Here is a 16,677-nt window from a genome sequence, read left to right as displayed (position 1 = left end):
CCAAATTCATACATTTATTTAAATAAGAATGAAGATTGTTCCCTTTTACACCACTTTTTACCAAACAAGGAAAGGGCATCTTTGGTGACTTGACGACACTCTTTCCAATCTTTTTTAGATGGAGGACGATATTTTGGTCCTTTTTTCAAAACGTTTTAACCTCTCTATCCTGGACGATATTGAGGTCCCCTGTAATAACATGGCCATAGGGAACATATCTAAACTTAGACGATTCACAGTTTCAAGTTAAGGGGGTATTAATATATATATTCACGTCTGATGTAAAGGACGTATAATTCAAAATTAAACTTCTGCTGTTTTTGTTGTATGGGTATGAAATTATAGGTGGTTCTATATTATCAAAATAGGGAGGTATAAAGTTTTTAACGGTAGAGTCATTAAATATACTAAATAAGTTGATAAAATCAATACCTCTGCTAATATATTTAATTTTCCGAAAATGACGTTTGTGATCTTCAGGTTTTTCGGCAAAAAGCTGTAATTATACGAGAATATTCATACAGTGGGTTGAAGAATGACAGGGTGTTACGCTCTATGAAAATATCGTGTAATTTACTAATTGGTATTTGACCCAGTTCACATAATAATTGATGCCTGCCATTGTACGTTTTTAAATATAGATAGGTGATTACCAAGTGTATAGTTTATATGATGTTTAACTCGTTGATTTCGATTAATACGTTCTCCCACGAGACCTATTATTTCATTGTTTTTTTTTATCATTACTGTTTAGCTCATTACTGTTCTGGACAACATTTTTTTTTAAACAACAACAAAAAAGTTTAGTCATAAACTAGCCTTTGTCACCTAAAGCATCTCTGAATATAGTTTTCCATAAATAAAACGAGCTTGTTAGATTTTATCTAATGATAACTAGTTTCATGACTATCAATTGATCTTAAACATCCTTTTCTTGGCATTCTCTTTAGCTGTTTGCAACTAAATTAAATACAAATACAATGTCATATTTGTAGAGATCAAAGCAGTTGACATGTCTAAAGCCATGCAAAGGCGAACATTGCAATTTACAAGGGAAGCTTTTGTAGAATATTCTAGAGTGAAAAGTAAAATCACAAAAATACTGAACTCAGAGGAAAATCAATACGGAAAGTCCATAATCACATGGCAAAATCAAATAACAAAACGTATCAAAAACGAATAGACAAGAACTGTCATATTCCTGACTTGGTACAGGCATTTTCAACTGTAGAAAATGGTGGATTAAACCTGGTTCTATAGCGCTAACCCTCTCTCTTTAATAACAGTCTCATCAAATTCCGTTATATTTACATGATGCGTTAAATAAACAGTCACAATAAATAAAATAGTCAAAATATGGGTACATCAGTCATCATCGCATAACAATTTTAAAAGGGCCAATTTAACAGAACACAAAAACACATGGATTGACTTGAGTGTCTGACGTCATAAAATTTGTATACGTCACATAAATTTGTCGTTCAATGTGCATACAAACAGTTTTAAAATTTACATAGGCAATGTAAGCATACAGAGTTAAAAAAATCAAAAGTATGTAAGAACAAATTACAGAAATAGACCGATATTTAAACTAGTCCAAAAGTTATATGTAGAATTTATGAGAATCCAAAAATAGTCAATTCCACTACTCGATTGAATGATTTTGACGTTTGTGGTTCAACGTATACAACAGAAATATATCATAATGACATATAATATACCAAAATAGTACTGACGGGATTTGTTAAAGTACAGAGTCACATAATAAGAACAAGAGAAATACAAAGAGTCGCATATACAAAACAAACCACCAAAAACTTAAAGCCAATACACACACATTGACTAGATGTATATTACCGAACCACGTCAAACGGATATCACATAAAACCTAACCCGAATAATACAGTCGTTATATTACGCTCCCTATCGATCACTACACATACCATGCATACAGTTGTACGTATCTTTTTCTGAGCATTAAAAATTGAACATCTACAGACATGTAGATTACACGATAAAAAAAAATAGAACTTGGATGAGTTTATGAAATCCCACACATACCATGCATACAGTTGTACGTATCTTTATCTGAGCATTTAAAGTTGAACATCCACAGACCTGTAGGTTTACACGATAAAACAAAATTGAACTTGGTTGAGTTTATGAAAGTACATTGTAAATATTGTATGTCGCATTTCAAAAACAAAATTCATGCAATATTTTGACACAAAAAATTCTAGAACTTTTGAAAATACATTGTACATATTATATGACCCTACATCACTGTATGTACTTAGACTTCTTCAATAAGTGTTAAAATATCTGCAGCAAGCTCAGGGCTAACAAGTCCTAGAGATATCACATCATCTTCACATAACAAATATGGTGCATTTTTTACAATGTGGTCTAAAGCAAAGTCCTCTAACTCACATGAAAGTTCACTTTCTTCCTCAATAAGACATTCTTTGTAGTCTAATAAGTTTTCACGAAGTAATCGTTGTTGTTCAAGAGTAAGATCTCTTTTTATACCAGTGTTCGTGCCGGAATACTTTTGTCTGTTTGCTTTTCCCCAAGGAATGTAGCACTAACACCATTGTTTTCAAGTTTGGTAACCTGGTCAATCATTAGGGCTTGGATAGGTGATATAACAAGCACTGTCCCTTTGGCATGGGTTACAAGTTCGTACAATTCTGGCAAATGTGAGTAAATTTTGGACTTGCCGTAAGCAGTTGGCAGAACAATGAAGGTATCCTGACAGTTAAATATGGATGTAATAGCGAGCTTTTGTTTTTCTTTAAATATAAAGTCATATTTAGCTTCTAAATCTTGTAAGGCTTCAAAGATGTCCATGTTTTTGTTTTGAATTCAACAACCGGAAACTACGGAAGTGAGTTCTGCGCAAAATCATGCATAATTATAATGACCTGCGATCTGATTGGGCCCTCTCAGAGACAGGGCTGCTGACGCGTCCAATGATCATGAAGAATTCAAGCCCTAAGGGCTTGAATTATTCGAGTTACATAAAACCATTCAAAAGTAAAAGTAATATTAATAATAAAACAAAGACAAATGAAGGAACAGTAAAACATGTTGTTAAGATGATAAACAACATCAGTACGCAGAATCTATACATCAAGACCATCGTGTATTATTTGAGAAGTTGACACGAAATATTTATCAACAAGGTCTTGGTACTTTCCGATGAACTTTTTAGAAAAAGGACGAGACGTTCTTTGACATACCCCTGGTTCATCAAATTTCTACTCAGACACTGATGACGTTTTACAAAGTCTGAGTAGGAGCTGCAAGCTCTTGAATATCGAATAAGTTGGGAAATATATATCCCATATGCAAGTGAAGTTGGTATGTTGCTACTAAGGTGGGGGAAATTTATAATTTCAAAATTAAAATCGTCTCGTTTGTCATAGATTCTGGTACTAAGATGACTGTGTAAGTCAAATTCGAGATATAAGTCTAAAAATGAGGCGGAGGAAGCGGTGTCTGTTGTTTCTTTAATCTCTAGTTCTGGGGGATATATCAATGGAACCCAATCAGAAATGTTCAGATTGTTTATGGAAAGAACATCATCAATATATCTGAAAGTGAAACTGAATAATCTGGCTTCTTTGATCCTCTTGTTTTTGACAAACTGAAGGACATAACGGATCACATTAAAGATGAACTTGATGACACTTATGGAAGGCGATATCACTGCATAGTTGGAACATCATTTAGCTTTTCCATTATCTATGATCTGCGATATTATTTCCATTTCAAATTGAATGATTATACCATCTTGGTTTTCAGACATTGATAGGTGCCACAAAGAAGTTAGGCTGTAATACTATAGGAAAAACTGTAGATCTATTTATTAATGATAAATTTTAGCTTATCACTTATAATAATAAATACGCAAATATATCTTAGTGTTAATGTAATTTTGTTAATGCGTGTACGTATACTCTTTTTATTATTCTATCGCCGGGTGAAATGGCTATTCGACTATATGTAAATCAAGAAGGAAGATTCGCTCCTAAAACTTTTATTTCAGCAGTCCGGCAGGACCGAACAACAAACTCCAAACTAAATGTAATGTAACATACAAACAATAACAATATATATAAGCACAAGCAATTAAGGATTAAGAAGATTAACAGATGACAAATTAGAAATAACAATAGATTAAAAGAGTAATTAGTGTCCGACACGTATTTGTAAATTATAGTCAAAACTGTCACAGAGAATGAATAATGAGATAAATAGAGTAAATGCATTTAAGACCTTTGTCCAAGATTATGACACATAATCCGTGTAAAACACTTATGCCTAAATTTACGACAAAGTCTAGAATAATTAAATACATGCAAAACCTAAATATATTAAAACAATTGTGATACCCAAATGTTGTTTAAAAACTAATTTCATTGCACTGTCCAAATAGTCCGGTCATATATTCCCGCGGCCTCTGAAGACACGTCCCGGGTCTTAATATCATATTCAATTGAAATTGTTCCTGAAGTTTCTTCCGTGATTGTAGCGTCCTCTGTAACGATAGTTTTGGTTTGGATGATTATCTTCTCTTGTATTTTTCCGAATATTGTCCAGTTCATCTTCTAGTGTTGTGATTCGATTCAACATACGTTCTTTGTCGCGCTGTAATTGATATTGCTGGTCGATGGCTTTACATCTTTGATCGTATATCCGAGAATGAACTGCTTTAAGATCCGTATTGCGTTCCTGTAATTTTTCTATTTCTTTTTTATCATCTGCACCTTGTTTTTGAAATTTTTCTAAATTGCGAATTACACTGTTATGCTCTTGTTTCAGCTCTTTGAATTTCTTTTCGTAATGAACACTTTTGATTTCAAACTTCACTCTCTCTGAATGCACTCGGTCGTGCCTGAGTGTAACGCTATCAATGAATTCTCTATCATAATTAAAGGCGGGAAAGAAATCCATCAGTTCAATAGTAGTAAGTTCCGCACAAGGAAATATTGACATAGCTTTGTTTTCTTTGAATATCCTCATCCTTTCTGCGTCACGGCGTAATTTTGATTTCGATTTAACTTTGACAACTTTCACGTCCGGTTGTCTATGAAAACTACACATTCTGGCGTAATGTCCAAAACTTCTGCACTTATAGCAAAAAGACGTTTTTGCTATGCATTGTTCAAAATGAAATTGGTTGTTAACAGTTTTTCCACAAAACTTACATAGGCAGTTGTCCATATGTTGTGTTGAATTTCTGATCTGAAAGGTAGTTCCATTATCAGACATCTGGTATCTCCAGTTTCGACTAAAATTTCTGGTTCTCTGCGTATCCATTTTTCTGTATGCTGGGGGATCAGCTTCACAGGTAGAACAAGGTATCCGAAAGATCCGTTGCCCGTTCGTCCTAACACCAGATATCGCCGGGTGAAATGGCTATTCGACTATATGTAAATCAAGAAGGAAGATTCGCTCCTAAAACTTTTATTTCAGCAGTCCGGCAGGACCGAACAACAAACTCCAAACTAAATGTAATGTAACATACAAACAATAACAATATATATGATCGTGGACATCAAAATGGCAACAAACTTCGAACGTACAGGTTATTTAAAACTAACAATTTTGCCGAGACATACGTTCTCCAAATTATACCACGCTCGTACAGACGCACTCTAGCCTTGTTCCGCGCCGGCTCGCTCCCGTTAGCCATCGAGACTGGCAGGTACACCAGGCCGCCTACAGCTTTAGAAAATAGACTTTGTAAATGTTGTTCCTTAGATAGTGTTGAATCTGAAAAACATTTTCTTTTGCAATGTTCCTTATATGATGACATTAGGTTTGAATTGTTGTTCGAATGTTCAAAATATATTGACAATTTCTCAATGTTAAATGATGATGTCAAACTTGTTGAAATAATGAAATGTTCTGATATTCAAAAATGTTTAAGCAAATGTTTACATAAGAGTTTTATGAGACGAAAATTATTTTCTTAATTATTACTAATAACATACTAGTTGTAAAAGTCTATTTTATAATTTTAAAGTCACTGCAATTAATTTTTTATAAGATAATTAAATATGTAATCGTTATTATTTAGATGAAATTATTTTAAAACTAAGAATATATATTTTATTCTTTTTAACTTATTCCCATACTTTTTTTTAACAATATTCATTTCGGTTTTTTTTTTTTTTTTTTGCTCAAGTATATATGCTTTTAAATGCATAAACACGTTTTAACTTTTTTGATGATAATTTTATAAATTTAACCGTTAAACTATATTAATAATGTATATAACATGTGTTAAGTGTCTCATAAGTCAAATTTATGACTGGGTATTGATTGTTTTATTGTATACTGTGATTTGTAAATATTGTCAATCAATATGTGACACTATAATAAAATATATATTTATTTTATATAAGCACAAGCAATTAAGGATTAAGAAGATTAACAGATGACAAATTAGAAATAACAATAGATTAAAAGAGTAATTAGTGTCCGACACGTATTTGTAAATTATAGTCAAAACTGTCACAGAGAATGAATAATGAGATAAATAGAGTAAATGCATTTAAGACCTTTGTCCAAGATTATGACACATAATCCGTGTAAAACACTTATGCCTAAATTTACGACAAAGTCTAGAATAATTAAATACATGCAAAACCTAAATATATTAAAACAATTGTGATACGCAAATGTTGTTTAAAAACTAATTTCATTGCACTGTCCAAATAGTCCGGTCATAATTCCTTCCTTCTGTGAAATTGTGCTGAAATTTCGATTTTCTGATAGGCCTATACCATTCTTCTTTTGTTGGGCCGACTTAAAAAAAAAGGTTCTGCAAACTATGTTTTTCAATAACATATAGGGATATTGGAAAACACAATGCTAAATTTTATTTCCATACTTTCATGTTTAAATACTGTGGATTCATTATTATTCGTCGGATATCAATTTTCGTGGATTTCGTGGCTACAGGAAAACCACGAAATTAAATGTTCAACGTATGGCAAACTTTCTATAGGCTTGTATTCAGACCTCGGCAAACCCACGAAATTAAATATCCACAAACATACAAGTGTTCCTTGATCCACAAAAATTGGTACCCACGAAAATCAATAAATCCACAGTTAATGAAAAAAAAAACACTTTTCGTTTAAAATCCGAAACATAATATATGTTTAAAAGTAATTTAGTATCGATCAATATAAATTGATTCCTTCCACAAAAATCAAATGATTGGCTTCTTGGCATTTCTTTCTGTATATTCTGTGTTTAAATCAACCGACAAACTGAAATCACTGTTTCATGTGTATTCTAAGAATTCATTAACATTTTTTTCCTATATCTTTTTCACATGTTGTCAAACACAAGAACGTACTCTTGATTGATTACCACATCTTTAAAAAAAACTATTCTTCGATATCAGTGTTATAATTACGAAGATGCATTATCTACGATTTGAAAAAAAACCACCAAAAACACGTAAACTATAATTTTAGCAAAGCAGAATATGATTATTATTATATTCGATTTTAGCTGTCAGTTTGGTTCATTTTGGTTAAATTATGTTACGGGTTGCACATCAAAACTCAATTTCGTCCGTATTCATTCATGAAAACTAACGGCTTCATAGCAAAATATAAAACGAAAAACAAATAGCATATACAGCAACAAATGACAATCAATGAATAACATGCTCCTGACTTTACTTTTCTACATGAATTGGTTAGAGGTATAGGGGGAGGGTTGAGATCTCACAAACATGTTTAACCCCGCCGCATGTTTGCGCCTGTCCCAAGTCAGGAGCCTCTGGCCTTTGTTAGTCTTGTATTGTATGAATTTTAGTTTCTTGTGTACAATTTGGAAATTAGTATGGCGTTCATTATCACTGAACTAGTATATATTTGTTTAGGGGCCAGCTGAAGGACGCCTCCGGGTGCGGGAATTTCTCGCTACATTGAAGACCAGTTGGTGACCTTCTGCTGTTGTTTTTTTTTATTTGGTCGGGTTGTTGTCTCTTTGACATATTCCCCATTTCCATTCTCAATTTTACATATAGAATTTTGCGGTGTAAAACTAGAATGATAGCGCAATCTCTCCCCTAACCATAAGAACAAACTATAAAAATCAGTTGAAAAGCTCACCTCATCAGATCGATTCAAACCAGAAATACATCTTACAAAAACAAAACACAAACCGGACATTACAGGGTGCTTATAAATCCTCGCAACAACAAAACAGACATGAAGTACAAATCTGAGATTATAAGAAGCTTATTGAAAACTAGTGTAAAGCCAATAAGAACTTAATTAAAATATACAAAAATCAAGCATCGAAGACTAAAATTTAAATCATGACACATCTCCAAAACTTAATGATTTGTGTGTAAAGAAATCCATAGTTATATTGCTTAACTGTCTATTCTACTTACTAGTATACTTACTGAACGTATTGTTGTGTGTTTGATTTTTCTACATTGGTTAGAGGTATAGAGGAGGTTCGAGATCTCAAAAAACATCTTTAACCCCGCCGCATTGTTGCGGCTGTCCCAAGTCAGGAGCCTTTAGCCTTTGTTAGTCTTATATGATTTTTAATTTTAGTTTCTTTAATATACCGGTATTCCGGAATTTAGTATGACATCCATTATCACGGAACTAGTATACATTTAAGTTTAGGGGCCAGCTGAAGTACGCATCCGGTTGTGGGATTTTCTCGCTGTATTTGAGACCAAATGGTTGCCTTCGGCTGTTATTTGCTCTTTGGTCGGGTTGTTGTCTCTTTTACACATACCCATTTCAAACCAAACTAGGTTCAATCCACCATTTTCTACATGAGAAAATTCCTGTACCAAGTCAGGAATATGACAGTTGTTATCGATTCGTTTGATGTTATTGAGCTTTTAATTTTGTCATTTTATTAGGGACTTTCCGTTTTGAATATTCCTCGGATTCAGTATTTTTGAGATTTAACTTTTTTCCATCTTCAATTGTATTGATTCATTCAAACACCTAGTAATAAATTTTTCAAATAACGCCTTTAAAAATGGTGTCAAATTTGCGCAGGCAGTGCTATATAAATTGCATTCTTATACTGGTGAATTCAAATCTTTTAAATATTAAGATTTTTCTACTTTATAAACCACTTTTCCTCATAACCATAGTAAGGTATCCGACCCATAATAAAGATTTACGGAAAATTTTCCGGAGTTTACCGAGGTGTCAATTTTTTCAACACCTCGGTATTTTCCGCCTAGTAAGCGAAAGTATAATAATTATTTTTAAAATGACGATTAAAATATCAGAAAGTCTTAATTGAAGTATATTTTCATTAACTATAGAGTAAACGCTCATTTTTTCTATAAATTGTCCAATTTTGATAATCCGGAAACAGAAGTTATGGTAAACAAATATGGACGACTCGGTCGGCCGCCAAGACAGACGAAGGCGTTTTACCAAAAAAGGTACGCCGATTAAAGTCTCTTCGTCTTATCGTGATGCGGAAATAATGTGTGCAGTTTGGATGCAACTGGTTGTCAAATATGTTGTACCGGTGTCCTATAGCCATTCTTCCCCCATGCCAATTTTTCCTGGGGGAAAAACTGGATCGATCCAATATTTCCCCCCGGAAAAATTGGGATGATCCAACTTTTCCCCCTCAACGTTATAGGGGGAAAATGAGGATCAGGCCAAATTTTCCCCTTTGCGGCATGATAAGCTAGTTTTTCCCCTTTTTAAATTCATAACGTCGGCGACGTCAGTTAGAAACTTTAATCCTAAAAAAAGAATACTAACCTTTTTTGATTAGTTTAGCAGTACCAGAGCTTCATTCGTGAACCCTTGGTATCATTGACCTACTGAATATTACTACTTAAACCACTTCTGGTCAGTTTGAATATTTTGACTTAACATCGCCTTAAAGCTTTCATTCAGGAGAAGAAGTTCGATAAGGGTGAAACTTCATCAAACCTAGGGGAGATATGTACCCTTCTACAACCAGAAGGGGAGACGTGCAGTGGAAACGTAGAAGCACAGGAATTAACTCGCCGTACAAGATCTACAAAAATATTCCACCTGCCCTAATGGTGTATATATTGGGTCGACCACGATCTAGCACTAATGATACAAATATCCATCGGAGTTACACGGACCTGGTTGTAAGTAATAAAAGGCCACCGTACGGCCTTCAAAAATGAAAAAAAAAACATATATAGTCGGCTGTAAAAAGCTTCGACCATAAAATTTAGGGAACAATACAAATAAAACTAACATTGATTACAAACTAATTTACCAAAAAAAAACAAATCAAACGACAGGAACCAACAACAACCACTGTACCCGGTACTACATGTTCCTGGCTTTAGAATGGTCATTGGTACATAGAGAATGTGGGGGCCATAAACTCAACCCTCCCCAATGAACCCAACCTAGGACAACACACCGCAAGGAAAAAAGTATCAGTTGCAATTGGCTTCACTAAAAGTGTTGATACGTTGCACAATAATCACATACACAAAAACAATAGAAACAAAGCACCGAAATAAAAGTACTCGTAGTTACTGAAAGCTATTTCAAAGCTAGTGAATATGTAGACGGACTAGTGGGCATAGACAGACTGGTAAACATGTGAACAGACGGGTGAATATGTAGACAAGACTGGTAAATATGTGAAAAGACGGGTGAATATGTAGACAAGACTGGTAAATATGTGAAAAGACGGGTGAATATGTAGACAGACATGCAGTTGAGAATGAAGAAAGACTAGGGGACACAAAGAAAGACAGATTAATTGAAACATAGACAGACTGATAAACCTGTAGACAGGACTTGTGTTAATGTAAAAGAACTAAAAATGTGTATCTATAAACCATTTTCTAACACAGTTCGATTTAATTTTCAGACGTGTACATATATGCAGTAATATCGATAATATAGGGGGGAAAGATTGGCATGAGGGAAAAGTGACTATATGTATACGTATTGTCAAATTTCCGCGGGGGAAGAATGGCAATGATCCAAAATTTCCAGGGGGGAAATATTGGCTCATGCCAGTCTTTCCCCCGGGGGAAAAATTGGCATGGGGGAAGGATGGCTATATAACACCGGCATAGGAAAATTAGTTGATAGAATGAATGTAAACACACCACGCACTTGTCCTTTCATCTGGCGATCTGACGATTTGAATGGATCGTTTACTTTTATGTTTTTAAGTTCTGTATTCATATGATAAGTGTATATCTGGATGGAATTGAACCGACTTCCTTATGGTCCCTAACATGGAGGACGTAGTAAACCAAAGGCCAAGCTGATGCCAAGCTTCAGTGTAAAACTTTGAGCAGGTGCCAGGTAATTTTCATTTACAAATCCAAACATTTTAAAACTTGAGTTGTTTATTATGCCCCACGACACCAGCATGTCTGGTAAAACAGCCGTTAGATGTCATAGTAATCTAAACTAGATACATGTATGAAAAAAATGATTATTTACCAAAAAATCCAGGTGGTCAGTTTATGTTTGTAATAATTTAGGAACAAACACCCAAGTCAAGGCAAAAAACAAATACAAACATATTGATAACAATTGCAAGAAAGCAATAAACAAAATAGCTGCGGTATCGTAGCTCTTTAGGTCCTTTTGTTATTTTTTGACTATTTGCGGACCATAGAGCTACGGATTTTTCCTATTTCAAAACGTTCGGAATTGCGACCCAGGTTCAGGCTGCACTTATTTCCCTAAAATTTATTCTTTATAATCCATGCAAAGCTTGTCAATATATCTAGTTCGTTTCGTTAGATATTTTTCTATGATATGACGTACCTAATTATGTTTGAATATTCATTTCCTTAACACTATTATCTAATTATTTCCATTTGTATACATTCTCCGCCTATTTTGTTCGGCCATATTAAATCTCGTGGTGACGTCACGAAAATCAAGAAAAGATAACTCTTATAGGAAAGCACGTGCTAGTTTGTTTACGTTGTCTTTTATTTTATTTTCATGACATTTTGAATGAAAGTACGTTTAATTAAGGTTAGAGGGAAGCACTAATGACAGGACGATTGCCCGGATAGTGACAGGACGGTTGACCGGACGACAAATAAATAGTCATAACTTTTTTGTTATCCGATAGATTTGTTTAAAATTTGTAAACCTGAAGGCATATTAAACTATATTTTATGAAAATAAAAAAAAAGAGGGAAACTAATTATTTTTGAGCAAAAAAAGTTGACCGGACGGTATTCACACTCTCCAATATAGGCTATATATATATATATATTCAACTAGTCGACGACAAGTGTTAATATCTGTTTTGTTTTACAATGTTTGTCCATGAAACTCAGGAATCTGTGAGATTTATAAATATATTACACGAAAATATAAACTTTAAAGTAAAAAAGAAAAAAAATCTGCAAAAAAAGTTGACCAGACGGTATCCACCCTCACCGATATATGCTTTATATATATTCAACTGATCGACGACAAGTATTGATATCTCTTTTGTTTTACAATATTTTATCATGAAATTCAGGAATCTGTGAGAATAAAAATTATTGGATACGACAATATAATCTTCATAGTGAAAAAAAAGTTTGTCTCCAAAAAAAACTGACCGGACGGTGTTCACATTCGCCGATGTACGCGTTAATTGTATTGAACTGATAAAAATAAGTGTCAATATCTTATTTGTTTTACAATATTTTTACACGAAACTAAGAAATCTACGAGATCAATAAATACTTGATATGAAAATATAAACCTTATGGTAAATAAAAATGTTTTATCTTCAAAAAAAGTTGACCGGACGGAACAAACATTCGCCGTTATATGCCTTAAATGTAATAAGTTGGTAGACACAAGTGTTTATATCTCTTTTATTTTATCAAATTTATGAAATCTGAGAGATCAATAGTACTTGATATGAAAATATAAACTTTATATCAAATATGTTAAATGTTGTTCTTCAACGATTATTTTTATAATATATCTGTTCATGAAATGAATTAATTTGTATGATTAATAAATATTTTATAAGAAAAATAAACTTTAAAGTAAAAACAATGAGCCCAAAATGTTTATGTGAACGAGTTCACCAATGCATATTAGAAGTAATGATATTTAATCAAATTAATCTAATTTTGACACTTGTTGTAATCACCAATCAAGCCAAATAACATTGTCATTAAAGTTTTCACACCTGAGACATCAAATACATTTAATTGAATTACCTTATAATTAGTTGGTAATTAGTATCCAATTAAAGAAGAAATGTTATGAAGGTTTATGCTGTAACCCTCCTTCCTAAAGAAACTTGCCAGTGTCCAGCAAGTTCACAATATGCTACCACATGTCTCAGGTGTGAAAACTTTAATGACAATGTTATTTGGCTTGATTGGTGATTACAACAAGTGTCAAAATTAGATTAATTTGATTAAATATCATTACTTCTAATATGCATTGGTGAACTCGTTCACATAAACATTTTGGGCTCATTGTTTTTACTTTAAAGTTTATTTTTCTTATAAAATATTTATTAATCATACAAATTAATTCATTTCATGAACAGATATATTATAAAAATAATCGTTGAAGAACAACATTTAACATATTTGATATAAAGTTTATATTTTCATATCAAGTACTATTGATCTCTCAGATTTCATAAATTTGATAAAATAAAAGAGATATAAACACTTGTGTCTACCAACTTATTACATTTAAGGCATATAACGGCGAATGTTTGTTCCGTCCGGTCAACTTTTTTTGAAGATAAAACATTTTTATTTACCATAAGGTTTATATTTTCATATCAAGTATTTATTGATCTCGTAGATTTCTTAGTTTCGTGTAAAAATATTGTAAAACAAATAAGATATTGACACTTATTTTTATCAGTTCAATACAATTAACGCGTACATCGGCGAATGTGAACACCGTCCGGTCAGTTTTTTTTGGAGACAAACTTTTTTTTCACTATGAAGATTATATTGTCGTATCCAATAATTTTTATTCTCACAGATTCCTGAATTTCATGATAAAATATTGTAAAACAAAAGAGATATCAATACTTATCGTCGATCAGTTGAATATATATAAAGCATATATCGGTGAGGGTGGATACCGTCTGGTCAACTTTTTTTGCAGATTTTTTTTCTTTTTTACTTTAAAGTTTATATTTTCGTGTAATATATTTATAAATCTCACAGATTCCTGAGTTTCATGGACAAACATTGTAAAACAAAAGAGATATTAACACTTGTCGTCGACTTGTTAAATATATATATATAGCGTATATTGGAGAGTGTGAATACCGTCCGGTCAACTTTTTTTGCTCAAAAATAATTATTTTCCCTCTTTTTTTATTTTCATAAAATATAGTTTAATATACCTTCAGGTTTACAAATTTTAAACAAATCTATCGGATAACAAAAAAGTTATGACTATTTATTTGTCGTCCGGTCAACCGTCCTGTCACTATCCGGGCAATCGTCCTGTCATTAGTGCTTCCCTCTAACCTTAATTAAACGTACTTTCATTCAAAATGTCATGAAAATAGAATAAAAGACAACGTAAACAAACTAGCACGTGCTTTCCTATAAGAGTTATCTTTTCTTGATTTTCGTGACGTCACCACGAGATTTAATATGGCCGAACAAAATAGGCGGAGAATGTATACAAATGGAAATAATTAGATAATAGTGTTAAGGAAATGAATATTCAAACATAATTAGGTACGTCATATCATAGAAAAATATCTAACGAAACGAACTAGATATATTGACAAGCTTTGCATGGATTATAAAGAATAAATTTTAGGGAAATAAGTGCAGCCTGAACCTGGGTCGCAATTCCGAACGTTTTGAAATAGGAAAAATCCGTAGCTCTATGGTCCGCAAATAGTCAAAAAATAACAAAAGGACCTAAAGAGCTACGATACCGCAGCTATTTTGTTTATTGCTTTCTTGCAATTGTTATCAATATGTTTGTATTTGTTTTTTGCCTTGACTTGGGTGTTTGTTCCTAAATTATTACAAACATAAACTGACCACCTGGATTTTTTGGTAAATAATCATTTTTTTCATACATGTATCTAGTTTAGATTACTATGACATCTAACGGCTGTTTTACCAGACATGCTGGTGTCGTGGGGCATAATAAACAACTCAAGTTTTAAAATGTTTGGATTTGTAAATGCAAATTACCTGGCACCTGCTCAAAGTTTTACACTGAAGCTTGGCATCAGCTTGGCCTTTGGTTTACTACGTCCTGCATGTTAGGGACCATAAGGAAGTCGGTTCAATTCCATCCAGATATACACTTATCATATGAATACAGAACTTAAAAACATAAAAGTAAACGATCCATTCAAATCGTCAGATCGCCAGATGAAAGGACAAGTGCGTGGTGTGTTTACATTCATTCTATCAACTAATTTTCCTATGCCGGTGTTATATAGCCATCCGTCCCCCATGCCAATTTTTCCCCCGGGGGAAAGACTGGCATGAGCCAATATTTCCCCCCTGGAAATTTTGGATCATTGCCATTCTTCCCCCGCGGAAATTTGACAATACGTATACATATAGTCACTTTTCCCTCATGCCAATCTTTCCCCCCTATATTATCGATATTACTGCATATATGTACACGTCTGAAAATTAAACCGAACTGTGTTAGAAAATGGTTTATAGATACAAATTTTTAGTTCTTTTACATTAACACAAGTCCTGTCTACAGGTTTATCAGTCTGTCTATGTTTCAATTAATCTGTCTTTCTTTGTGTCCCCTAGTCTTTCTTCATTCTCAACTGCATGTCTGTCTACATATTCACCCGTCTTTTCACATATTTACCAGTCTTGTCTACATATTCACCCGTCTTTTCACATATTTACCAGTCTTGTCTACATATTCACCCGTCTGTTCACATGTTTACCAGTCTGTCTATGCCCACTAGTCCGTCTACATATTCACTAGCTTTGAAATAGCTTTCAGTAACTACGAGTACTTTTATTTCGGTGCTTTGTTTCTATTGTTTTTGTGTATGTGATTATTGTGCAACGTATCAACACTTTTAGTGAAGCCAATTGCAACTGATACTTTTTTCCTTGCGGTGTGTTGTCCTAGGTTGGGTTCATTGGGGAGGGTTGAGTTTATGGCCCCCACATTCTCTATGTACCAATGACCATTCTAAAGCCAGGAACATGTAGTACCGGGTACAGTGGTTGTTGTTGGTTCCTGTCGTTTGATTTGTTTTTTTTTGGTAAATTAGTTTGTAATCAATGTTAGTTTTATTTGTATTGTTCCCTAAATTTTATGGTCGAAGCTTTTTACAGCCGACTATATATGTTTTTTTTTCATTTTTGAAGGCCGTACGGTGGCCTTTTATTACTTACAACCAGGTCCGTGTAACTCCGATGGATATTTGTATCATTAGTGCTAGATCGTGGTCGACCCAATATATACACCATTAGGGCAGGTGGAATATTTTTGTAGATCTTGTACGGCGAGTTAATTCCTGTGCTTCTACGTTTCCACTGCACGTCTCCCCTTCTGGTTGTAGAAGGGTACATATCTCCCCTAGGTTTGATGAAGTTTCACCCTTATCGAACTTCTTCTCCTGAATGAAAGCTTTAAGGCGATGTTAAGTCAAAATATTCAAACTGACCAGAAGTGGTTTAAGTAG

General features: G+C 33.4%; 1 long non-coding RNA gene across 1 annotated transcript in view; it reads right to left on the bottom strand.

Annotated features, from left to right (window-relative positions):
- LOC134693761 (uncharacterized) overlaps nt 1-15,429 on the bottom strand; it is a 74,293-nt gene extending 58,864 nt beyond the window's left edge. Inside the window, exon 1 of the long non-coding RNA XR_010102466.1 lies at nt 15,200-15,429. This is a non-coding gene — a long non-coding RNA (uncharacterized LOC134693761). The remainder of the gene's footprint in view (nt 1-15,199) is intronic.
- Nucleotides 15,430-16,677: the final 1,248 nt, after the last annotated feature.

This window comes from Mytilus trossulus, chromosome 12 (assembly GCF_036588685.1).
Source record: "Mytilus trossulus isolate FHL-02 chromosome 12, PNRI_Mtr1.1.1.hap1, whole genome shotgun sequence".
NCBI classification, from domain to species: domain Eukaryota; kingdom Metazoa; phylum Mollusca; class Bivalvia; order Mytilida; family Mytilidae; genus Mytilus; species Mytilus trossulus.
Note: the sequence above shows the minus strand (reverse complement) of the source record. Positions and strands in the feature narration are given on the sequence as shown.